We start from the raw sequence: 25880 nt of genomic DNA, 5'->3' as shown, positions 1-25880 counted from the left end.
TTTTTCTTATGTATCATGGTTTGTAATGAATTTTCTGATGTGAGCTTTGCTTTTGAGGCTGGCATATGGAGTTCAGGGAACAAGAGGAAGGTTCTTTTTCAATCAGGGCACATCCGTTGGCCTGCTCCAATTCTGGCTTGGTGTCATTGTTTTGAGTGCCTCAGCCGATTTGTGGTTTCTTGAGCGGCAATTTCCTAAATGTTTTCTGGATCTGAGTTGGTTTTGCCTTCTTTCTTCCCAAATTTTGTATTCTCACACCAAACAAACAAGAGTTTGGACAGAGTAGCGATTATGAAATAAAAAACACAGCAAATAGGCGTTTGAAGCTTTGAAATCTACAGGTAACACGACCAAGTGAGTTTTTGTGTTTTGGAAAATAAAATGGAACACGTTGGCTGAGGTGACAGATATTAACTGCCTCCGTTCAGGTTAATTCAGTCAATATTCCAGAGGCAGTCAGCTGGATGGGTGGATGAATCTGGGAATAGCCGGTTTCCTTGCCACTAAATCAAGCCCAATAACATTATGGATTCTTGCATTTCTTTGGCTTTTTTCTCATCTTTCTTATTTATCATGGTTTGTAATGAATTTTCTGATGTGAGCTTTGCTTTTGAGGCTGGCATATGGAGTTCAGGGAACAAGAGGAAGGTTCTTTTTCAATCAGGGCACATCCGTTGGCCTGCTCCAATTCTGGCTTGGTGTCATTGTTTTGAGTGCCTCAGCCGATTTGTGGTTTCTTGAGCGGCAATTTCCTAAATGTTTTCTGGATCTGAGTTGGTTTTGCCTTCTTTCTTCCCAAATTTTGTATTCTCACACCAAACAAACAAGAGTTTGGACAGAGTAGCGATTATGAAATAAAAAACACAGCAAATAGGCGTTTGAAGCTTTGAAATCTACAGGTAACACGACCAAGTGAGTTTTTGTGTTTTGGAAAATAAAATGGAACACGTTGGCTGAGGTGACAGATATTAACTGCCTCCGTTCAGGTTAATTCAGTCAATATTCCAGAGGCAGTCAGCTGGATGGGTGGATGAATCTGGGAATAGCCGGTTTCCTTGCCACTAAATCAAGCCCAATAACATTATGGATTCTTGCATTTCTTTGGCTTTTTTCTCATCTTTCTTATTTATCATGGTTTGTAATGAATTTTCTGATGTGAGCTTTGGTTTTGAGGCTGGCATATTGAGTTCAGGGCACAAGAGGAATGTTCTTTTTCAATCAGGGCACAGCTGTTGGTTTGCTCCAATTCTGGCTTGCTGTCATTGTTTTAGGTGCCTCAGCTGACTTTTGGTTTGTTGAGCAGCAATTTCCTAAATGTTTTCTGGGTCTGAGTTTGTTTTGCCTTCCTCCTTCCCAAATTTTGTATTCTGATGCAATGCAAACAAGAGTTTGGACAGAGTAGCGATTATGAAATAAAAAACAGCAAATAGGCGTTTGAAGCTTAGAAATCTACAGGTAACATGACCAAGGTGAGGTTTTGTGTTTTGGAAAATCAAATGGAACACTTTGGCTGAGGTGACAGATAGTAATTGCCTCCAAACTGAGTTTCACTGCGATTTTCAGGTTAATTCAGTCATAATTCCACAGGCAGTCAGCTGGAGGGGTGGATGAATCCGGGAACAGCCGGTTTCCTTGCGACTGAATCAAGCCCAAAATCATTATGGATTCTTGCATTTCTTTGGCTTTTTTTCCACTTATTCATTTTTATCATGGTTTGTAATGAATTTTCTGATGTGAGCTTTGGTTTTCAGGCAGCAATATGAAGTTCAGGGCACCGGGGGAATGGTCTTTTTCAAACAGGGCACAGATGTTGGCCAGCTCCAATTCTGGCTTGCTGTCATTGTTTTGGGTGCTTCAGCTGACTTTTGGTTTCTTCAGCAGCAATTTCCTAAATGTTTTCTGGGTCTGAGTTGGTTTTGCCTCCTTCCTTCCCAAATTTTGTATTCTCACGCAATACAAACAAGAGTTTGGACAGAGTAGCCATTATGAAATAAAAAACACAACAAATAGGCGTTTGAAGCTTAGAAATCTACAGGTAACACGACCAAGGTGAGTTTTTGTGTTTTGGAAAATCAAATGGAACACTTTGGCTGAGGTGACAGATAGTAATTGCCTCCAAACTGAGTTTCACTGCGATTTTCAGGTTAATTCAGTCAGAATTCCACAGGCAGTCAGCTGGAGGGGTGGATACATCCGGGAACAGCCGGTTTCCTTGCAGCTAAATCAAACCCAATATCATTATGGATTCTTGCATTTCTTTGGCTTTTTTTTCTCATCTTTCTTATTTATCATGGTTTGTAATGAATTTTCTGATGTGAGCTCTGGTTTTGAGGCTGGCATATTGAGTTCAGGTCACTTTTTCAATCAGCGCACAGCTGTCTGCTTGCTCCAATTCTGGCTTGCTGTCATTGTTTTGGGTGTCTCAGCTGACTTCTGGTTCCTTGAGCGTCAATTTCCTAAATGTTTTCTGGTTCTGAGTTGGTTTTACCTTCTTCCTTCCCAAATTTTGTCTTCTGACCCAATACAAACAAGAGTTTGGACACAGTAACCATTATGAAATAAAAAACACAACAAATATGTATTTGAAGCTTATACATGTACAGGTAACACAACCAAGGTGAGTTTTTGTGTTTTGGAAAATAAAATGGAACACTTTGGCTGAGGTGACAGATATTAATTGCCTCCAAACTGAGTTTCACTGCGATTATCAGGTTAATTCAGTCCGAATTCCACAGGCAGTCAGCTGGAGGGGTGGATGAATCCGGGAACAGCCGGTTTCCTTTCGACTAAATCAAGCCCAATATCATTATAGATTCTTGCATTTCTTTGGCTTTTTTCTCATTTTTCTAATTTACCATGGTTTGTAATGAATTTTCTGATGTGAACTTTGGTTTTGAGGCTGCAATATGGAGTTCAGGGCACCGGAGGAATCGTCTTTTTCATACAGCCACAGCTGTTGGCCTGCTCCAATTCTGGCTTGCTGTCATTGTTTTGAGTGCCTCAGCTGATCTGTGTTTCCTTGAGCAGCAATTTCCTAAATGTTTTCTGGGTCTGAGTTGGTTTTGCCTTCTTCCTTCCCAAATTTTGTATTCTGATGCAATACAAACAAGAGTTTGGGCAGAGTTTCCATTATGAAATAAAAAAACACAACAAATAGGCGTTTGAAGCTTAGAAATCTACAGGTAACACGACCAAGGTGAGTTTTTGTGTTTTGGAAAATCAAATGGAACACTTTGGCTGAGGTGACAGATATTAATTGCCTCCAAACTGAGTTTCACTGCGATTTTCAGGTTAATTCCGTCAGAATTCCACAGGCAGTCAGCTGGGAGGTGTGGATGCATCTGGGAACAGCCGGTTTCCATGCTACTAAATCCAGCTCAATATCATTATGGATTCTTGCATTTCTTTGGCTTTTTTCTCATCTTTCTTATTTATCATGGTTTGTAATGAATTTTCTGATGTGAGCTTTGGTTTTCAGGCTGGCATATTGAGTTCAGGTCACTTTTTCAATGAGGCACAGCTGTTGGCCTGCTCCAATTCTGGCTTGCTGTCATTGTTTTGGGTGTCTCAGCTGACTTCTGGTTCCTTGAGCGTCAATTTCCTAAATGTTTTCTGGTTCTGAGTTGGTTTTACCTTCTTCCTTCCCAAATTTTGTATTCCGACCCAATACAAACAAGAGTTTGGACACAGTAGCCATTATGAATTAACAAACACAACAAATACACATTTGAAGCTTATACGTCTACAGGTAACACAACCAAGGTGAGTTTTTGTGTTTTGGAAAATCAAATGGAACACTTTGGCTGAGGTGACAGATATTAATTGCCTCCAAACTGAGTTTCACTGCGATTTTCAGGTTAATTCATTCAGAATTCCACAGGCAGTCAGCTGGAGGGGTGGATGAATCTGGGAACAGCAGGTTTCTTGTGACTAAATCCAGCCTAACATCATTATGGATTCTTGCAGTTCTTTGGCTTTTTTCTCTTTTTTCTTATGTATCATGGTTTGTAATGAATTTTCTGATGTGAGCTTTGCTTTTGAGGCTGGCATATGGAGTTCAGGGAACAAGAGGAAGGTTCTTTTTCAATCAGGGCACATCCGTTGGCCTGCTCCAATTCTGGCTTGGTGTCATTGTTTTGAGTGCCTCAGCCGATTTGTGGTTTCTTGAGCGGCAATTTCCTAAATGTTTTCTGGATCTGAGTTGGTTTTGCCTTCTTTCTTCCCAAATTTTGTATTCTCACACCAAACAAACAAGAGTTTGGACAGAGTAGCGATTATGAAATAAAAAACACAGCAAATAGGCGTTTGAAGCTTTGAAATCTACAGGTAACACGACCAAGTGAGTTTTTGTGTTTTGGAAAATAAAATGGAACACGTTGGCTGAGGTGACAGATATTAACTGCCTCCGTTCAGGTTAATTCAGTCAATATTCCAGAGGCAGTCAGCTGGATGGGTGGATGAATCTGGGAATAGCCGGTTTCCTTGCCACTAAATCAAGCCCAATAACATTATGGATTCTTGCATTTCTTTGGCTTTTTTCTCATCTTTCTTATTTATCATGGTTTGTAATGAATTTTCTGATGTGAGCTTTGGTTTTGAGGCTGGCATATTGAGTTCAGGGCACAAGAGGAATGTTCTTTTTCAATCAGGGCACAGCTGTTGGTTTGCTCCAATTCTGGCTTGCTGTCATTGTTTTAGGTGCCTCAGCTGACTTTTGGTTTGTTGAGCAGCAATTTCCTAAATGTTTTCTGGGTCTGAGTTGGTTTTGCCTTCCTCCTTCCCAAATTTTGTATTCTGATGCAATGCAAACAAGAGTTTGGACAGAGTAGCGATTATGAAATAAAAAACACAGCAAATAGGCGTTTGAAGCTTAGAAATCTACAGGTAACATGACCAAGGTGAGGTTTTGTGTTTTGGAAAATCAAATGGAACACTTTGGCTGAGGTGACAGATAGTAATTGCCTCCAAACTGAGTTTCACTGCGATTTTCAGGTTAATTCAGTCATAATTCCACAGGCAGTCAGCTGGAGGGGTGGATGAATCCGGGAACAGCCGGTTTCCTTGCGACTGAATCAAGCCCAAAATCATTATGGATTCTTGCATTTCTTTGGCTTTTTTTCCACTTATTCATTTTTATCATGGTTTGTAATGAATTTTCTGATGTGAGCTTTGCTTTTGAGGCTGGCATATGGAGTTCAGGGAACAAGAGGAAGGTTCTTTTTCAATCAGGGCACATCCGTTGGCCTGCTCCAATTCTGGCTTGGTGTCATTGTTTTGAGTGCCTCAGCCGATTTGTGGTTTCTTGAGCGGCAATTTCCTAAATGTTTTCTGGATCTGAGTTGGTTTTGCCTTCTTTCTTCCCAAATTTTGTATTCTCACACCATACAAACAAGAGTTTGGACAGAGTAGCCTTTATGAAATAAAAAACACAACAAATAGGCGTTTGAAGCTTAGAAATCTACAGGTAACACAACCAAGGTGAGTTTTTGTGTTTTGGAAAATAAGGTGGAACACTTTGGCTGAGGTTGCAGATATTAATTGCCTCCAAAATGAGTTTCACTGCAATTTTCAGGTGAATTCCGTCAGTATTCCACAGGCAGTCAGCTGGAGGGGTGGATGAATCTGGGAACAGCCGGTTCCCTTGCAACTAAATGAAGCCGAATATCATTATGGATTCTTGCATTTCTTTGGCTTTTTTCTCATATTCTTATGTATCATGGTTTGTAATGAATTTTCTGATGTGAGCTTTGGTTTTGAGGCTGGCATATTGAGTTCAGGGCACCGGAGGAATGGTCTTTTTCAAACTGGGCACAGCTGTTGGCCTGCTCTAATTCTGGCTTGCTGTCATGGTTTTGTGGGCCTCAGCCGATTATTGGTTTCTTTAGCGGCAATTTCCTAAATGTTTTCTGGGTCTGTGTTGGTTTTGCCTCCTTCCTTCCCAAATTTTGTATTCTGATGCAATACAAACAAGAGTTTTGGCAGAGTAGCCATTATGAAATAAAAAACAAAACAAATAGGCGTTTGAAGCTTAGAAATCTACAGGTAACACAACCAAGGTGAGTTTTTGTGTTTTGGAAAATCAAATGGAACACTTTGGCTGAGGTGACAGATATTAATTGCCTCCAAACTGAGTTTCACTGCGATTTTCAGGTTAATTCCGTCAGAATTCCACAGGCAGTCAGCTGGGAGGTGTGGATGCATCTGGGAACAGCCGGTTTCCATGCTACTAAATCCAGCCCAATATCATTATGGATTCTTGCATTTCTTTGGCTTTTTTCTCATCTTTCTTATTTATCATGGTTTGTAATGAATTTACTGATGTGAGCTTTGGTTTTGAGGTTGGCATATTGAGTTCAGGTCACTTTTTCTATCAGGGCACAGCTGTTTGCTTGCTCCAATTATGGCTTGCTGTCATGGTTTTCAGTGCCTTAGCTGACTTTGGTTTCTTGAGCGACAATTTTCTAAATGTTTTCCGGGTCAGAGTTGGTTTTGCCTTCTTCCTTCCCAAATTTTGTATTCTGAGGCCACACAAACAAGAATTTGGGCAGAGTAGCCATTATGAAATAAAAAAACACAACAAATAGGCGTTTGAAGCTTAGAAATCTACAGGTAACACGACCAAGGTTAGTTTTGGAGTTTTGGAAAATCAAATGGAACACTTTGGATGAGGTGACAGATATTAATTGCCTCCAAACTGAGTTTCACTGTGATTTTCAGGCGAATTCAGTCAGAATTCCACAGGCAGTCAGCTGGAGGGGTGGATGAATCCGGGAACAGCCGGTTTTTGCGACTAAATCAAGCCCAATATCTTTATGGATTCTTGCATTTCTTTGGCTTTTTTCTCCTTTTTCTTATGTATCATGGTTTGTAATGAATTTTCTGATGTGAGCTTTGGTTTTGAGGCTGCAATATGGAGTTTAGGGCACTGGAGGAATTGTCTTTTTGAAACAGGTCACAGTTTTGGCTTGCTCCAATTCTGGGTTGCTGTCATTGTTTTGGGTGCCTCAGCTGACTTTTGGTTTCTTGAGTGGCAATTTCCTAACTGGTTTCTGGATCTGAGTTGGTTTTGCCTTCTTCCTTCACAAATTTTGTATTCTGACGCAATACTAACAAGAGTTTGGGCAGAGTAGCCATTATGGAATAAAAAACACAACAAATAGGCATTTGAAGCTTAGAAATCTACAGGTAACACGACCAAGGTGAGTTTTTGTGTTTTGGAAAATCAAATGGAACACTTTGGCTGAGGTGACAGATATTAATATCCTCCAAACTGAGTTTCACTGCGATTTTCAGGTGAATTCAGTCAGAATTCCACAGGCAGTCAGCTGGAGGGGTGGATGAATCCGGGAACAGCTGGTTTCCTTTCGACTAAAACAAGCCCAATATCATTATGAATCCTGGCATTTCTTTGGCATTTTTTTTCATTTTTTTTATTTATCATGGTTTGTAATGAATTTTCTGATGTGAGCTTTTGTTTTCATGCTGGCATATTGAGTTCAGGGCACAAGAGGAAGGTTCTTTTTCAATCAGGGCACAGCTGTTGGCTTGCTACAATTCTGGCTTCCTGTCATTGGTTTGGGTGCCTCAGCCGATTTGTGGTTTCTTGAGCGGCAATTTTCTAAATGTTTTCTGGGGCTGAGTTGGTTTTGCCTTCTTCCTTCCCAAATTTTGTATTCTGACACAATACAAACAAAAGTTTGGACAGAGTAACCATTATGAAATAAAAAAACACAACAAATAGACTTTTGAAGCTTAGACATCTATAGGTAACATGACCAAGGTGAGAGTTTGTGTTTTGGAAAATCAAATGGAACACTTTGGCTGAGGTGACAGATATTTATTGCTTCCAAGCTGAGCTTCCCTGAGATTTTCAGGTTAATTCAGTCAGAATTCCACAGGCAGTCAGCTGGAGGGGTGGATGAATCCGGGAACGCCCGGTTTCCTTGCGACTAAATCAAGCCCAATATCATTATGGATTCTTGCATTTCTTTGCCTTTTTTCTCATTTTTCTTATGTATCATGGTTTGTAATGAATTTTCTGATGTGAGCTTTGGTTTTGAGCCTCCAATTTGAGTTCAGGGCACAAGAGAATTGGTCTTTTTCAAACAGGGCACAGCTGTTGGCTTGCTCCAATTCTGTCTTGCTGTCATGGTTTTGGGTGCCTCAGCCAATTTGTGGTTTCTTGAGTGCAAATTTCCTAAATATTTTCTGGGTCTGAGTCGTTTTTGCCTTCTTATTCTCAAATTTTGTATTCTGATGCAATACAAGCAAGATTTTGGACAGAGTAGCCATTAGGAAAGAAAAAAAAAAAACACAGCAAATTGCCCTTTCGGGATTAGAAATCTACAGGCAACACGACCAAGATGAGTTTCTGTTTTTGGGAAATGACATGGAACTCTTTTCCTGAGGGGACAAATTCTAACTCCCTAAAAATTGAGTGTGAGTGTGATTTTGAGGTGAATTCACTCAGAATTCCAAAGTCAGTCTGAGGAAGGGGCAATGAATCTGGAAACAGCCAGTTTCCTTGTGTCTAAATCCAGCCAAATATCACAAAGGACTCTTGCATTTCTTTGGCTTTTTCACATTTCCCTTATTTATCATGGTTTGTAATGAATTTTCTGATGTGAGCTTTGGTTTTGAGGCTGGCATATTGAGTTCAGGGCACAAGAGGAAGCTTATTTTTCAATCATGGCACAGCTGTTGGCTTGCTCCAATTCTGGCTTGCTGTCATTGTTTTGGATGCCTCAGCAGATTTGTGGTGTCTTCAGTGGCAATTTCCTACATGTTTTCTGGGTCTGAGTCGGTTCTTGCCTTCTTATTCCCAAATTTTGTATTCTGATGCAATACAAACAAGAGTTTGGACAGAGTAGCCATTATGAAATAAAAAACATAACAAATAGGCGTTTGAAGCTTAGAAATCTACAGGTAACACGACCAAGGTGAGTTTTTGTGTTTTGAAAAATCAAATGGAACACTTTGGCTGAGGTGATAGATATTTATTGCCTCCAAACTGAGTTTCACTGTGATTTTCAGGTTAATTCCGTCAGAATTCCACAGGCAATCAGCCGGAGGGGTGGATGAATCCGGGAATGGCTGGTTTCCTTGCGACTAAATCAAGTCCAATATCATTATGGATTCTTGCATTTCTATGGCTTTTTTCTCTTTTTTCTTATGTATCATGGTTTGTAATGAATTTTCTGATGTCAGCTTTGGTTTTGAGGCTGCAATATGGAGTTCAGGGCACAAGAGGAAGGTTCTTTTTCAATCAGGGCACAGCTGTTGGCTTACACCAATTCTGGGTTGCTGTCATTGTTTTGGGTGCCTCAGCCGATTTGTGGTTTCTTGAGTGGCAATTTCCTACATGTTTTCTGGGTCTGAGTCGGTTTTGCCTTCTTATTCCCAAATTTTGTATTCTGATGCAATACAAGCAAGATTTTGGACAGAGTAGCCATTAGGAAAGAAGAAAAAAACATAGCAAATTGGCCTTTCAGGATGAGAAATCTACAGGCAACACGACCAGGATGAGTTTCTGTGTTTTGGAAAATGACTTGGAACCCTTCTGCTGAGGGGACAGATGCTAATACCCTCCAAATTGAGTGTGAGTGCGATTTTCAGGTGAATTCAATCAGATTCCAAAATCAGTCTGTGGAAGGGGAACGAATCTGGAAACAGCCAGTTTCCTTGTGTCTAAATCCAATCAAATATTACAAAGGACTCTTGCATTTCTTTGTTTTTTTTCACATTTACCTTATTTATCATGGTTTGTAATGAATTTTGTGATGTGAGCTTTGGTTTTGAAGCTGGAATATGGAGTTCAGGGCACGGGAGGAATGGTCTTTTTCAAACAGGGCACAGCTGTTGGCTTGCTCCAATTCTGGCTTGCTGTCATTGTTTTGGGTACCTCAGCTGATTTTGGTTTCTTGAGCGGCAATTTCCTAAATGTTTTCTGGGTCTGAGTTGGTTTTGCCATCTTCCTTCCCAAATTTTGTATTCTGACACAATACAAACAAGAGTTTGGACAGAGTAGCCATTATGAAATAAAAAACACAACAAATAGGCGTTTGAAGCTTAGGAATCTACAGGTAACACGACCAAGGTGAGCTTTTGTGTTTTGGAAAATCAAATGGAACACTTTGGCTGAGGTGACAGATGTTAATTGCCTCCAAATTGAGTTTCACTGTGATTTTCAGGTTAATTCAGTCAGAATTCCACAGGCAGTCAGCTGGAGCGGTGGATGAATCTGGGAACGGTCGGTTTCCCTGCGACTAAATCAAGCCCAATAACATTATGGATTCTTGCATTTCTTTGGATTTTTTCTCTTTTTTCTTATGTATCATGGTTTGTAATGAATTTTCTGATGTGAGCTTTGGTTTTGAGGCGGCAATATTGAGTTCAGGGCACAAGAGGAAGGTTCTTTTTCAATCAGGGCACAGCTGTTGGCTTGCTCCAATTCTGGCTTGCTGTCATTGTTTTGGGTGCCTCAGCTGACTTTTGGTTTCTTGAGCGGCAATTTCCTACATGTTTTCTGGGTCTGAGTCGGTTTTGCCTTCTTATTCCCAAATTTTGTATTCTGATGCAATACAAGCAAGATTTTGGACAGAGTTAGCTCTGTGTCCATTCTTCTGACTCTGCACTAGATGAATAAAAAGACAATGTAAAATGATTTGAAAAGAACTATAAGGGGTCAGCGCTGTGGTTCTGCTGCCAATTGGGGAGTGAACCAGCAGATGGAAAACACCTCTCTCTCTCTCTCTCTCTCTCTGTGCCTCTCCTTCTCTGTAACTCTGACTTCCAAATAAATAAATGAATCTTAAAAGAAGTATAAACATCAATAAAACACAAATGAAAATTGTATTCTCAAAACTGGATATTAAACCATGCCTTCTACACCTCTGTTAAAAGTTACATTCTATCATAGTCATTTATGATTTCTAGGGCCAAAGTAGTAAGTAAGATTTTTCTGGAAGAGACAGAGGTTATGAGGGAGCCAGGATTTGGGGTCAGTTAGCAGAAGTGAGTGTCACTCTTTCAGATTTGATGCAGGAAAGGAACAGCAACTGATCCCTTAGATTTTGGTGTGGGAAGGAAAGGAAGGAGGGACTTAACAAAAGCAAATGCCCTCTTGTTGTGGGCACCCACCCCTGACTGCAGCTTTTCGGAGGAACAGCTGGTGTCTCTAGGGATGCTGCAGCCTGGACTCCATTTCCCAGAGTTCCCAGTAGCTCCGAGGTATTCTGCTTTCCAAATACCTGTGGGCATGCACCTGCCACTGCCAGTCCCTGGGGCTCAGAGTTGGACCAGGGGAGTTCATTCCTTGATCAGTGTCAGCCCTGGGGGCTGTGCTGCTCCTTCTCTGGCATTTACTGCAACTCCTGCTCTGCATGTGCGATCCCAGGCAGTTTCTGAGTGCTCACCCTGAGCCTGCCTCCTGCTGCTTCTTCCCTCTTCATCCACCAACTGTGGGTCCCACATGTCAGGGCCTCTTTTCCCCACACTCCCAATTTCACTCCCCGTGTGTCCGGAAGAAAGGGTACCTGCTCCAGGGACTTTCTGCTGCAGGTTTGGCATGCAGGAAGGGGCGAGGACATGTGTGGGAGAAGTGTGCCAGCGATCCTGGCAGCTTCTCCCGAGGTCAGGGCTGGGACCCGGGCTGCTCTGTCTCCCACCTCTATTTCCCAGGCTCAAAGTGCCCAGATTCTCTCCTGCAGAACCTCACCTAAACTGTCCCTAATGCACTTTATTTAGTGGTTACAGGAGAGAGGGGGCAGCGTTCTGGGAACCTGCACTCACAGGGAAGGAAGGCAGAAAGACTCCTGATCTCCACAGTTAAATAAGCCAGGTTCCCACTGTGGGTGTTTTCAGAATGCAGTCTGGCCTGGTCTCTTGATGTTTCCTGGGCTGGTTCCTGCAGGGTGGGGCTGGATGGCCCTCAGGAGGGAGCCTGGGGCAGCAGAGTGGTGGGCAGGAGGATCTGTCTAGGATCTGCCCCACTGCTCTCATCCTGCACCTCATCTTCCTGGTGGGGATCAGTGTGAAGCGTGAATAGCTGCTTTGTGTGTTGATCCCTCTCAAGTATTAATTATCAAATTTTTCCAATGTGGAATTTGAAGCTGTTCCAGAAACCTGGGGTGGGAAAACTCCCTTCTTTCAAACAGGCACAGAGACAGTGGCGGATCCAAGGAGTTTCTATTAATGGACCTAGGCTCAGCTGGAATGATTTCCTGAGAATTGAGCATCAAATTCAAGTTTCTTAGCTGTTACAGCATTGGTGGGTTTAAATGGCAGCCTACATGATTAGAACCACATTTCCAATGGTCAATGGGTCCAGTATATTTGTAAAAGAGATTTGGAACCTTACCCAAAACTGTTGTCTATGCTTATGTTTTATAGTTTCTCATATGTTTACTTAGTTTCTGGTTTTATATTTAGACTTTTAATTCACCTTGAGTTGCTTTTACATAGTGTATGAGGTTTTGGGTATATTTTCAGGCTTCTACATATGGATTTATTAGGACAGATTTATGACTGGAGTTTACAAAAGCAGAACTTAGGACATCTTCCCTCCCTAGACAAGATTTCAGTGGGCAGCTGTTTCACTCATTAATTGTGAGCATCCACTTTTAAAGGTTTGTGTTGGATGGGGTCCACTTCTCTTTCTTTGATGATGTATTTGGCTGCTTTTCATTTTCTGTCTTCAGCTATCACTTCTCCTGTTAGCAAGGCTGTCAACTGTTTTGACCTGCCACTGATCCCTTTGCAAAGTGAGAAGGGAACCAAAATTAATGCAAGTCTACTGTGTTGTCAATAACTGGAGCTACTTTTTTAAAGATTTATTTATTCATTTGAAAGAGTTACACAGAGAGAGGAGAGAGAGAGAGAAAGAGAGAGAGGTCTTCCATCCGATGGTTCATTCCCCAATTGGCAGCAATAGCTGGAGGTGTGCCAATTTGAAGCCAGTAGCCAGGAGCTCCTTCTGAGATGAAGCTGTTTTTTTAAATAATTATTTATTTATTTGAAAGGCAGAACTTTGTCCAGGTCTCATAGGTGGGTGCAGGAATTGAGGGATTTGGGCCAACTTCTACTGTTTTCCCAGTCCACAGCAGAGAGCTGGATGGGAAGTGCAGCAGCCAGGATCCCAACTGGCATCCATATAGGATGATGACAAGGCAGGCAGTAGCTTTACCCACTATGCAACAGTGCTGCCCACTAACGGGAGCTCTTTTAATCTGAGTTTGCATAAAGAGGAGAATTACAGCATCATAAATACAGATAAGTAACAGTTTTTCTCTGCCCAGCACTTTACATTACCCAGTGCTCCACTGAGAATCTTACATTTCACACTGTGTAATGAAGAAGGCCAGTTACTTATCTTATTTTGGGTTCTGTGTTTAAACCCATGACACTTTTGACATGGGAGGATATTAGTTCTACAATTTGATAGAGACTGGTCTTTGGAAGCATCGATAGAAGTTATAACTGTGAGAGTGGTAAGAAAGAAGAGGGGAAGAAATAAGTGCCCCTTACCCCCCACAGAGATGTCCACAAGTGCAGTAGAAGATATGGCCTTATGGTTGACTTTCTGGGACAAACTGTGTTTGAGTGCTTCACATGTTCTGATAGAAAGGTGTTGCCACCAGGTTTTTAGTATATTTTGTTAGTTTTTAAAGATTTATTTATTTATTTGAAAATCAGAGCTACACAGAGAGAGAAGGAGAGGCAGAGAGAGAGAGAGAGAGAGAGAGAGAGAGAGAGGTCTTCCATCAGGTTCATTTCCCCAATGGCTTCATCATTGTGAACTTTGCTCAGTTCCTGACCTATACCTTTCCTTTAACCTAGTACTTTGCCATGTAGTAGCCCATGAAAACTGCAGACTGCATAAATGAATGAATACTTGGAGGGTTGTGATTTCTTAGAGGAACATCATGAGACAGAAGGAATAAAACAAAACAAAAGTATCCTCCATATATAGAAGGTACACTGTTTTTACAAGCCACAGAGAAGAGGAAAAAGCAGGGAAGTAGTGAGACTGGAAAGTTTGTGGCAAAGGTAATAGGCACTGGTCAAGAATTTAACAAGCCCATTAGGAAAACATTAAGGTTTCCTTACTTCCATGTAGACTCTGCCCTCTTATGGTGAACAGGGTCCTCTAAACCCACTTGTTGCACAAATGAAAACCCAAGCATTGTCTTCTCCCACAGATGGAGTCTGCTATTGGTTTTGATTTACATTTCCCTAATGGCTAGTGATATTGGGCATGTTCATATATGTCTTGACCATTGAGATTTCTTCTTCTGAGAAACATCTGTTTTGATCCTTGCCCATTTCTTAGCTGTACATTTTGCTTCTTATTTTGAGCTTTTCCCAGTTCTATATATGTATGTTCTGGCTATCAATCTTTTGTCATAATCAGAGTTTTCAATGTTTCCTGCCATTCTGTCCATTGTATGTTCACTCTGTTGATTACTTTGTAGTGAAGATGTATCTTAATATGATATGCTCAAATTTCTATATTTTATTTTTTTTACTTGTGCTTTTGGAATCTGACCCAAAACTGTTGTCTATGCTTATGTTTTATAGTTTCTCATATGTTTACTTAGTTTCTGGTTTTATATTTAGACTTTTAATTCACCTTGAGTTGCTTTTACATAGTGTATGAGGTTTTGGGTATATTTTCAGGCTTCTACATATGTATAATAACTTTCCTTTAAACCATTTGCTAAAGGGGTTCTTCTTTCTCCTGTTTGTTTTCTTTCCTTTGTTATATAGGAGTTGCCTGTAGAAAAATCGGTTTATTTCAGCTGCCTATACTTTTACTTTGAACTATGAGTCTGTTTTCCAACAGTGCTAACACTGTTTCTATATTTTTAAGATTTATTTATTTATTGGAAAGGCCAGATGCTTCTTCCAAGTCTCTCATGTGGGTGCCAGCACCCTAGAACACAGTCCATCTTCCACCAATTTCCCAGGTGCATTAGTAGGGAGCTGGATTGGAAGTGGAGCACCTGGTCTCCTAGCAGCAACATATGGGACACATGCACAGCAGATCAAGGCTTTAACCCACTACACCACAGCACCAAACCCTTCCTTATTTACTTCTGCTGTGATCTTTCATTATTCACTTTTTTCTACTGCCCTGCAACTTGACTCCTTCCTGTTTTTTTTCTGGGTCCTGGAGGATGGTAGTAGGTGGCTTCTGGGATATCTTTTTGTGTTAGTAGATACTTGGTAATCTAAAATCACAGTTTTTAGTTTCTATATTTCTCTGCTAATCACTAGGGCCTTCTGGATGACAATAGAAAATGCTGGCAGAAATGAGGATATATTAATTTGCTAAGAAAATACCACAGAGAATATGATTTAAATCATGGAATTTTACTTCTCAGAGTTGTAGAGCTTGAAAATATCAGATCAAGGTGCTTAAATAGGCTCGATTTTTCAGAAGCCTTTCTCCGATGTGACAGACACATCTACCATTTGATCTGCTTAAAAGCACTTTCTTCAGGTAGAGTCATGTTGCTGGTTAGCACTTCCGTGTTAGAGTTTTAGGGAGGCACATTTCAGTCCATAACAGCAAAAGGGACCCTGTGGTCTACTTCAATGACAGCCATCTCTGTGGAGGACAGAAAGTTTGGAATCAGTGTTAGGATTTCTCACAGTATTAGTGTCAGTGCTATCTCCATCAAATGTGCATTCATGTACACACAAATCTACCTGTACTCATAAACACATTCAACAGTGGAAATGCCTGATGGTTGTGTACGGGTAACATCAATATAATAATCCATAAGATGGCCTATTAGCAGACATTAAAAAGAGAATTAGAAAGAATGACAACAAAATCTGCAGTTACCTATATTTATGTCTATATGTATGATATTCAGTATTTATAGTTGCTAAAAGATGAATACTGATGTGTGGGAATAAAAGCTAAACCTTACCTTGCAATATTGCAGCCTAGTCTACATGAAAGCTGTCTTCCTAAAACCATTCACTGGGCCCACTCTGTGGCATAGTAGATTAAACATCCACCTGCAGCACCAGCATCCCACATGGGCACCAGTTTGAGTCCCTGCTCCTGCACTTCCAATCCAGCTCTTTACTAATGGCCTAGGAAAGCAGTGCAATATGCCCTGAGTGCTTGGGCCCCTGCACCCATGTGAGAGACCTGGAGGAAGCTGCTGACTCCTGGCTTCTGGCACCTGGCTTCAGATCGGCCCAGCTCCAGCCATTCTGGCCATTTAGGGGTGAACCAGTCGATAGAAGACCTCTCTTTCTCTTCCTCTCTATATCTGTAACTCTGCCTCACAATAAAGAAATACATTTTTTAAAAACCTTTCACATGTTAAATTTCTTAATTGTTTTAAAGATTTATTTATTTATGTACAAGTCGAGTTACAGAGAGGAGAGCCAGAGAGAAAGAGAGAGGTCTTCCATCTGATGTTCACTCCCTAATTGATTGCAACTGCCAGAGCTGTGCTGATCCGAAGCCAGGAGCCAGGAGCTAGTTCCAGGTCTCCCAGATGGGTACAGGGGCCCAAAGACTTGGGCCATCTTGTACTACTTTGCCAGGCCATAGCAGAGAGCAGGATCAGAAGTGGAGCAGCTGAGTATTGAACCGGCCCCCATATGGGATGCTGGCGCTTCAGACCAGGGAGTTAACCTGCTCCACCACAGCACCAGTCCAACATTTTAAATTTCTGATACTCTAAAGTAGTACAGGACTGCATTACATCTAGGAAAGATGCATTTAAAAATTATAAATCTAGTGCATTTTAGCAGAAGTTTTAACAAATACTTCTGATTTTCTCAGCATTATATATAAATAAATGACATAATGAGTCATTGTCAGATTTTTAGCTTTTGACAGCCACTTATAATATTTCACAGCTTTTTGAAATGTATTGCTAGTGTGTTTTTCTCAACACATGCACTGGATTTTACCTATAAGGTTGCCTCTTATAGGATTTGCATTTTAATGGGTTTTCATGGCACATGTAATCAACATCTGCAAAGCCTCTAAAACACATAAATAATAACATGAATCAGGCTTTTTTCTTAAATATTAATTTATTTATTTGAAAGAGTTGCACAAATAGAGGAGAGGTAGAGAGAGAGAGACAGACATACAGAGACAGAGAGGTCTTCCATCTGCTGGTTTACTCCCAGTTGGCCGCAATGGGTGGTCTGTGTCAATCTGAAGCCAGGAGCTTCTTCAGGGTCTTTCACATGTGTGCAAGGCCCCAAGGACTTGGGCCACCTTCTACTGCTTTCCCAGGCCATAGCAGAGAGCTGGTTCAGAAGTGGAGCAGCCACAACTTGAACTGGCACCCATATGGCTTGCCAGCACCGCAGGCAACAACTTTATCTGCTATGCCACAGCGCCAGCCCCACATTGCATCTTTTTAAGATGATATGGATTTAAGTTCATGAGAAATTATTAGCATCGTGGGAACTGATAGATATGGATGAAGCAGGATGGACTTGTTAGGAATGGTGATGTTAATTTTCTTATAAAATAAATAAGAAATTAAATATGGTCAGACATAAATGAAGACTAAATTTTATTAGTGGTAATCCAGAAAACACTGATCTCAGGTCTTTTTCTTCCAGTGTTAAGTTTATATTTTTAAATGCATATTAAGTGAACAAATTTCATGTAATTTATATATACAGATTGAAGAGCAAACTGATAACATCCTATCCTATCTTCCCTTGTTCTCATATTTCCAGCTCCCTCCTTCTTGTTTTATTTTCTTTTAATTGTGACAGCTGCATGCTTTGATTTTATTTTAGAATCACAAGCTTTAACCCTCTACAAAATAAAGAATTCAGCAAGTAGTAGAAGAAATATCAATGAGTATATGTTGTGTACTCTATCAAAGAGTACAGAAAAGTGCTATGAACAATACTCAAATCTCAAAATGTCAGTTTAATTCATATGCTGCTTTTTGTTGTCGATATATTAATTACCACCAGTCAGAGAAAACATATGGTGTGGGGAGCAACTCGGACTAGACTAAGTTACTGGAATTAAGACTTATTCTATGCATCTGCTCTCCCACAATATGGCGCTGGGAGAGGAGAAAACAGCTTCTACACAGCTGCCTCCAGTTCAGCCAATAAACTGTAGGACTTGCTCCTGATTGGAGGAGAGCAGCGTACTCGGAATTTGGGCAGCCGAGTTGGGATTGGCAGAGGAGGACTATAAAGGAGGAGAGAGACGGCATGCACCAGGAACATCTAAGGGGAACATCTAAGGGGAACACCTGTGCAGCCCCCGAGAGAGCCGGCCGGTGGTGTGCCGCTCCCCCACGGAAGTGGGGAAGGTGGCAGGGGGAACCGCCCTTCCACGGAGGTGGAAGGGACAGTAGCCAACCCGGGAAGAACCAGCAGCAAACCCGGGGAGGGCCGAGCAGACGAAAGAACAGCACAGGGTACTGTGTCGTTCCTCCACGAAGATGGGGAGCGACATAATGGTGCCGTGACTCGGATATGAAGCCTAGGCAGGGTTCAGTGTCGTTCCTCCATGAAGAGGGGGAGCGACAATATGGTATTTGTCTTTTGGGGACTGGCTTCTTTCATGAAGCATACTTGTTTCCAGTTCATCCATTTAGTTACAGAAGATGGGATTTCATTCTCAATTATGGCTGAATAGTATTTTACACTGTATATATAGCTCATATTTTTGTTCCAGTCACCAGCTGATGGACATCTGGGTTGATTCCATGTTAGCTATTGTGAATTGAGCTGTAACAAACATGAGGGTACAGATAACTCATGCCTGTGCATATTCTATTTCATTTCATGCGGATAAATTCCCAGTAGTCAGATGGCAGGATCACATGGTATGTTTGTTTTCAGATTTCTGAGGAACTTTGATATTGCCTTCCATAATGGTTGCACTAGCTTCATTCCCACCAACAGTGGGTTAGGGTACCTTTTTCTCTCCCTCTCCACCAGCCTTTATTGTTTGTTGACCTTTTCAAAAGAATTATTTATTTGAAAGATTGAGTTACAGAGATGGAGAGGCAGAGGCAGAGAGACATAAGTATTTTATCTGCTTGTTTATGCTCCATATGGCCCAACAGGTAGTGCTGGTCCAATCGGAAGCCAGAGTCAGGAGCATCTCCCTGGTCACCCATGCGGGTGCAGGGACCCAGGCACTTGGGCCATCCTCCACTGCCCTCCCAGTCCAGTGCAGAAAGCTGGACTGGAAGAGGAGCAACCGGGACCAGAACTGGCACCCATATGGAATGCCGTCTCCACGGGTGGAGGATCAACCCAGTGTGCTATGGCACTGGCCCCCATCAGGGATATTTTTCTATAGTACTCTCTCTCAACTGTATCTTTTTCTAGTTGAAGAATTAAGGTGATGCAGGATTAATCGAAGGAGTTTGAGAGGATTGTCTCTCTTTCAATTGTGTTGAATAGTTTGAGAAACATTAGTTCTTTAAAAGTCCTGTAGAATTCAATAGTGAGGCTGTCTGATCCTGGACTTTTCCTTGTTGGGAGGGTCTTTATTACTCATCCAATCTCTGTCTTGGTTTTTGCTTTGTTTAGCTTTTCTATGTGTCTTCATGACTCAATTTTGGTATATTGTGTATGTCCAGGAATCTGTTGATTTTTCCTCTAGGATTTCCAATTTGTTCGCAGTCACAACAGATGCCCACATCCTATATTGCAGTGCTAATCTGAGTTTTGGGTACTACACTTCCAAATCAGCTTCATGTTAATATCCCTGGAAAGTAATGTATAATAGCTCAAATTCTTTCATTCCTGTCGTCAAATTGGAGAACTGTAACCTATATGGGGACTTGAGAACCTGGTCTTGCACAGTGGTAGCCATATAGAAAGTGAACCAGCAGATGGGAGATCTCTCTGCTTCTCTTTCCTTCTCTCTTTGTCTCTGTGTCTCTCTGCCTTTTTTCATATTAAAATATTTAATTACTTACTTGAAAGAGTTACAGAGAGAGGGAGAGACAGAAATTTTCCACCACCTAATTCATTTTTGAGATGACTTTAATAGCCAGAGTGTGGCCAGGTTGAAGCCAGGAGCTTTCCCTCCGATGTGCATGGCAGCAAGGAGCTTTTCCTGCAATGTGCGTGGCAGCATCCCAGGCACTTGGGCCATCTTTCCCTGCTTTTTCAGTCCATTGGTAAGGAGCTGGATCAGAAATGGAATAGCTGGTACTTGAACTGGTGCACATACAGGATGCCAATGTAACAGATAGCAGCTTTGTCCACTGCACCACAACCACCAGCTCTTCTATCTGCCTTTCCAATAAATAAATCTTTTGAAAAAGAACTGAAGGTAGTAAAAGTCATCATGACTGAGCAATGGCAAATTTATTGAAGTGATCTATTTTCTTAAAGATCTATTTATGAATTTGAAAGGCAGCACTAGAAAGAGAGAGTGGGAGAGATGGATCTTCCTCCTGGTTTGTTCACTCCTCAAATGGCTGCAATGGCTGCGGCTAGGCCAGACTGATATCAGGAGCCAGGGACTTCTTCCAGGTCTCTCACAAGGGTGCAGGAGCCCCAATATTTGAGTCACCCTGTGCTGCTTTTCCAGACACATTAGCAGAGAACTGGATCCGTTTGGAGCATTAATGTCTATGATACTCTCCTTGCAGTTGAAGGATTTAGAATCCATTTTGATTATGGGTGGGCCAAGTACAATGTCTTCCAATTGTCCAAGGGATAGATTAGATGGGTTCTTAGAAATTTTGTTAAAATAGTTATTAATCATAACTCTCAGTTTAAGCTTTTCTTACCAAATTTTCATGTTTGCTGATGTTTATATCTATGGGAAAATTGGGTCTCTGGATTGCAACCAATGAAAGCATCCAGACTAACAGTAATAAGGTCAACAGTCAGCAGAATGATGTCCAGCTGAACTGAAATAGCTTTTCTTATTTGGTAGAGGGGTTACCTCCTGCATTATGCTGACATACTGACATAGACAGTAGATATTGGAGCCTGTCCCTTCTGCCAAATGGAGAATACCATATTTTGGTCCATCATATATATAGTCATATATTATAATATATATTATATTATATATTTCTATACATAATATAGAATTACATATAATAATTATAAATATATAATTGTATATAATTATTATATATGAATTTGTTATTTATATATAAATAATTATTTCTGATCCAGCTCCTTACCAATGGATTGAAAAAGCAGTGAAAGATGCTCCAAGTACCTGGGTTCCTGGGACACACATCAGAGGAAAAGCTCCTGGTTTCAACCTGGCCACACTCTGGCTATTGAAGTCATCTCAATAATATATATATATTATATATATATAATACATATAATAAATTATATAATATTATCTGTTTATAATTATATATTATATAATATATTGTATGATAAATTATAATATATTTTATATATGAATATATTTATATACATAAATATATAAATAAATGTAAATATATATATAAAGAATTTTTTTATGTAGTTGACAGGTTTACTTACAGAGAGTGAGAAGAAGAGACATAGAAAGGTCTTCCATATGCTCATTTACTCCCCTAATGACTGCAATGTCTGCAGCTGGGCCAATCTGAGCTAGGAGCTTCCAGGTCTCCCATATTTTGGCAGAGACCAAAGCACTTGGAACAGCTTCTACTGCTTTCCCAGGCTATTGCAGAGAGCTGGATGGCAAAAGGAGAAATGGGGACTAGAACTGGTGCTCATATGGGGTGCCAGCACTGCAGGTAAAGGATTACACCACTGCACCACAGTGCTGGCCCCAGTCTATTCTTTATTAAGGAGATCTCAGTAATCATGTTCAGGTATTGCTGTCCTATATTCATGGCCAAAGTCCTAGCAGGCAACATGGTTTGGAGAATCATAAGCACAAGGTGTGTTGGAGACTTCATTTCTCATACAGCACAGTTAATAACAAGGTTCCAAGAGGGGAAATTACTTGCATCATAGTCTTTGAGAACTAATGGACATCACAGGTGATCTAAAGAATGTAGAAGGTTTGTGAGCCCCTAGAGTGAAAAAGTCACTGGGAGCACAAGGACAGTGCCTAGAGTTTATTTTGATGGATTTTAGCCCCTTGCATTGGAGGGAGGCCTGAAGAAGCTGGACTGATTTGTAAACCTCAGAAGTGTCTTTTCAAGGTGAAGGCAAACTTAAGACTGAGGGGTTTTTGGAAAAACTTGGAGCAAAATGCATTTGCACACTTGGTTAAGACACATCATTTATCTATTGATTTTCATCAGATCTGTTAACATTAAATATAAGGTACAGGGGACATGGTGGATTTCATATAGCAATATGATTTTAGTAACATATCATGAGGTGCTTTTTTCTTTTAATGGATTTAGCAGGTAAAATTGGGCTACCTAATGGGATATAGCTGGAATAATCACCTTTTTGTTAAATAAATCTGAGGTAATAAATGTTAGTATATGAATACATTGAGTTTTCTTTTATTGGGCCTTCTTGGCTATTTTAATCTGGGATCTGCGAATTCTCATTTTCTCTAGGCAAGTTGTAACTGAAAATCTTTATTTTATTCTTCATCATGTTGGACCAACTGTGCTGCTTCTGGGATTTTTTTAGTACACCTGACAATTGGAAATTTAGACAATAGTATAGTTAATATGAGATGTACCAAGTAAAGTACTTATTTTTATTCAGATAATATATTTTGGGAATTCTTCTAAAATTCCTATTGAGTATCCTTGTTAAATTTAGTTGCATCCCAGGTTAAGACTTATTGGAGACAGGTGCCATGGCTCAATAGGCTAATCCTCCACCTGCAGTGTAGGCACACCGAGTTCTAGTCCTGGTGGGAGCACCAGATTCTGTCCCAGTTGCTCCTCTTCCAGTCCAGCTCTCTGCTATGGCCCAGGAGTGCAGTGGAGGATGGCCCAAGTGCTTGGGCCCTGCACCTGCATGGGAGATCAGGAGGAAGCACCCCGCTCCTGCTTTTGGATCAGCGCAGTGTGCCGGCCGCAGCACACTGGCCGCAGCGGCCACTGGGGGGTAAACCAACAGAAAAAGGAAGACCTTTCTCTCTGTCTCTCTCTCTCACTGTCCACTCTGCCTGTCAAACTAAAAAATAATTTTTATAAAAAGACTTATTGGAGCCACTCTAGTGATTATACCCATGAAACTTTGTTAATTAATGCAAATAGAACCTGGGAAAATTCATGTATATCTTATGCTGTAGAGACTTAAGATTGAACATCTTTTTTATCTTTTTTAATTATATAATTTAAAAACAAATTTTAGATTTTTTTTGACTTTCCTAAGCCACAGCTCTGGCCCCATTAATATGTCTTAACAATGCTTTTTCCTCTCAGACTTATCTCTATTGGTTCAGTTAACTGCATGTCTTTTCTTTAGATTCAGATTCTCTCAGCTGTCAAAGCTTATTCATCTTAATTCTGTTGTTGCTATTTCCCTCCATTTTATTCTGTCCCTAGGCTAATTGAGGTCATGATTCTCCATTCCTTCTGTGTGGTGTCACAGTAGCCTTGAAGTGTTCTTTTTCTCTTCTGATTTCTAAAGAAAGAAATTATGTATTCACCCAGTTTAGATATTTTAATAATTCATTCCAAAACAAAGGTTAAATGTTCTTAATTTGACAAGAATTTTTGGGGCCAGTGGTGTGGCATAGTGGGTAGAGCCACCACTTGTAGTGCTGGCATCTCATATGGATCCAGATCTCTGCTATAGCCTGGGAAAGCAGTAGAAGATGGCCCAAGTCCTGGGCCCCTGCACCCATGTGGGAGACCTGGAAGAAGCTCCTTGCTCCTGGCTTTGGATTCGCACAACTCTGGCCATTGCAGCCAACTGGGGAGTGAACCAGTGGATGGAAGACCCCTCTCTCTTCTCTGCCTCTCTCTGTGTAACTCTGACTTTCAAATAAATAAATCTTTAAAAAAAGAAGTTTTTCTAATTTTAGATTTGTTCTAATTCATTGCCACTTCATTGTATGTGTAAAGAGTGCATATCCAGTTTTTCTATTTTGGATTTTTGGGATTTTGTATTAACTCTGCTGTGTATTCATTTTTCTTGAGCATTGGTGATATCTTCTCCTTAGTTGTATTAAGAGAGAGAGCAATAGCCCTCATGTCTTTTTAGGTAAGTAAGACATATTAAAAACAGAGCATTCAGTATACATTCATAGTAGTTTGACTTGTTCAATTGATTTTCCTGAACTCCCTTGGATATTCTTGGTTTTTGCTGTACAAGTTTGTATACTCATTAATTCTTTGATATTCCCAAATCCAGGAAATAAATGACTCAACAGCTGTGTTCCTGTATTTGCTGGGACTCAGGGTAAGAAGCAAAGTGGAGGTGTTCAGGAATCTAAAGGTACATGCTACATAGCAAAGCACATCATTTCCTATACAAAGTGACTGGGAAATCCAGAATCTTTTGCACACTATATTGGATCCTGAACTATTACTGACCTATTCAGTAAGATTTTAATGTATTTATTTTCTGTGTGTGTGTTTGTATTTCTAAATAAACTCTGCTGGGCTACTTAACATTAACATGTATTGCAGAATTCTTTCATCAGCTTTTACTTTTAAAAAGTTTCTCTTTCAGTTTTATGGGAGAGGGTAGAAGTTTTCTGCTATGTAACTGAAAATTCATTCATTCATTAAACTTAAAAATATTTGTTGGAAATGAGGGGAATACTATTAATTCTCGTGTGATTTTCATGAAACTAAATACATTCTCCATTTTGTTTTGCTTAAAATTTCTGCATGTGTGGACTTCTTTTTTCCTTCTTGCCCCAAATCCCTTTGTGTATTGGGATGGTAAATGGGTTTTACACTGGAGAAAACATGTTATTTTGGCAAAGAAGTACTTAGCCTTGCTGCTTCAAGTATTCAAATATTACATTAGAAATCAGTAAATTTGTTTACTGTACAAATGTCTTTTATACAATTTTGTAATATTCTGGGATATGAGAGGGAGCAGGAAATAGGAGGGTTATGGGTGGGAGGGATGTTTTGGGGAGGGGAACCTACTGTAATCCAAAAGCTGTACTTTGGAAATTTGTATTTATTAAATAAAAGTTAAACAATTTTATAATATTCATCTTCCTTTTTATTTCGTCCTTTTTTTAAAAAAAAGATTCATTTATTTTCCTTGAAAGTCAGCGTTACACACACAGAGAAGGAGAGAGAGAGAGAGAGCAGTCTTCCAACCACTAGTTCACTCCCCATTTGGCCACAATGGCTGGAGCTGTGCAGATCCATAGCCAGGAGCTAGCAGCATCTTTTGGGTCTCCTATGCAGGTGCAGGAGCCCAAGGGCCTGGGTCATCCTCTACTGCTGGATAGTAAGTCTTACTTGCCTAAAAAGTTGGATAGTAATTTGAGTAGCCAGGACTTGAACTGGCACCCATGTGGGATGTCAGCACTGCAAGCCACAGCTTTACTTGCTACACCACAGCATCGGATCCTTTATTCTTATGACTATTGCTACACTATTGGAATTTATAATTGATAATGCTGAACAATTGAAACTGTCTTATTTACAATTGTAGGACTGGATATGGCAATTTTACTTGAAGTAAATTATTTAGCCTGCTTATTGTATGATTTTTGGAAAAGCATGTATTTATATATAACAGCAGATCTGTTAATCATTTAAAAGTGAATTATCATGATTACCCAGATGTAAAGAATGCAATATGTGCTAATGAGTTAGCAGTCACAGACATTTAGAATTAGAGGGATTTTGGAACCTTTTCAATACTGCAGTTTTTATGAAAAACTAATAATTTTTTATTTGACAGGTAGAGTTATAGACAGTGAGAAAGACAGAAAGGTCTTCCTTCCGTTGGTTCACTCCCCAAATGGCTGCCACAGTTGGAGCTGTGCC

Source organism: Oryctolagus cuniculus, chromosome 13 (assembly GCF_051225735.1).
Source record: "Oryctolagus cuniculus isolate XC-2025 breed Fujian yellow rabbit chromosome 13, ASM5122573v1, whole genome shotgun sequence".
In the NCBI taxonomy this organism is placed as follows: domain Eukaryota; kingdom Metazoa; phylum Chordata; class Mammalia; order Lagomorpha; family Leporidae; genus Oryctolagus; species Oryctolagus cuniculus.
The sequence above is the reverse complement of the archived record's forward strand: the minus strand, read 5'-3'. Positions refer to the sequence as shown.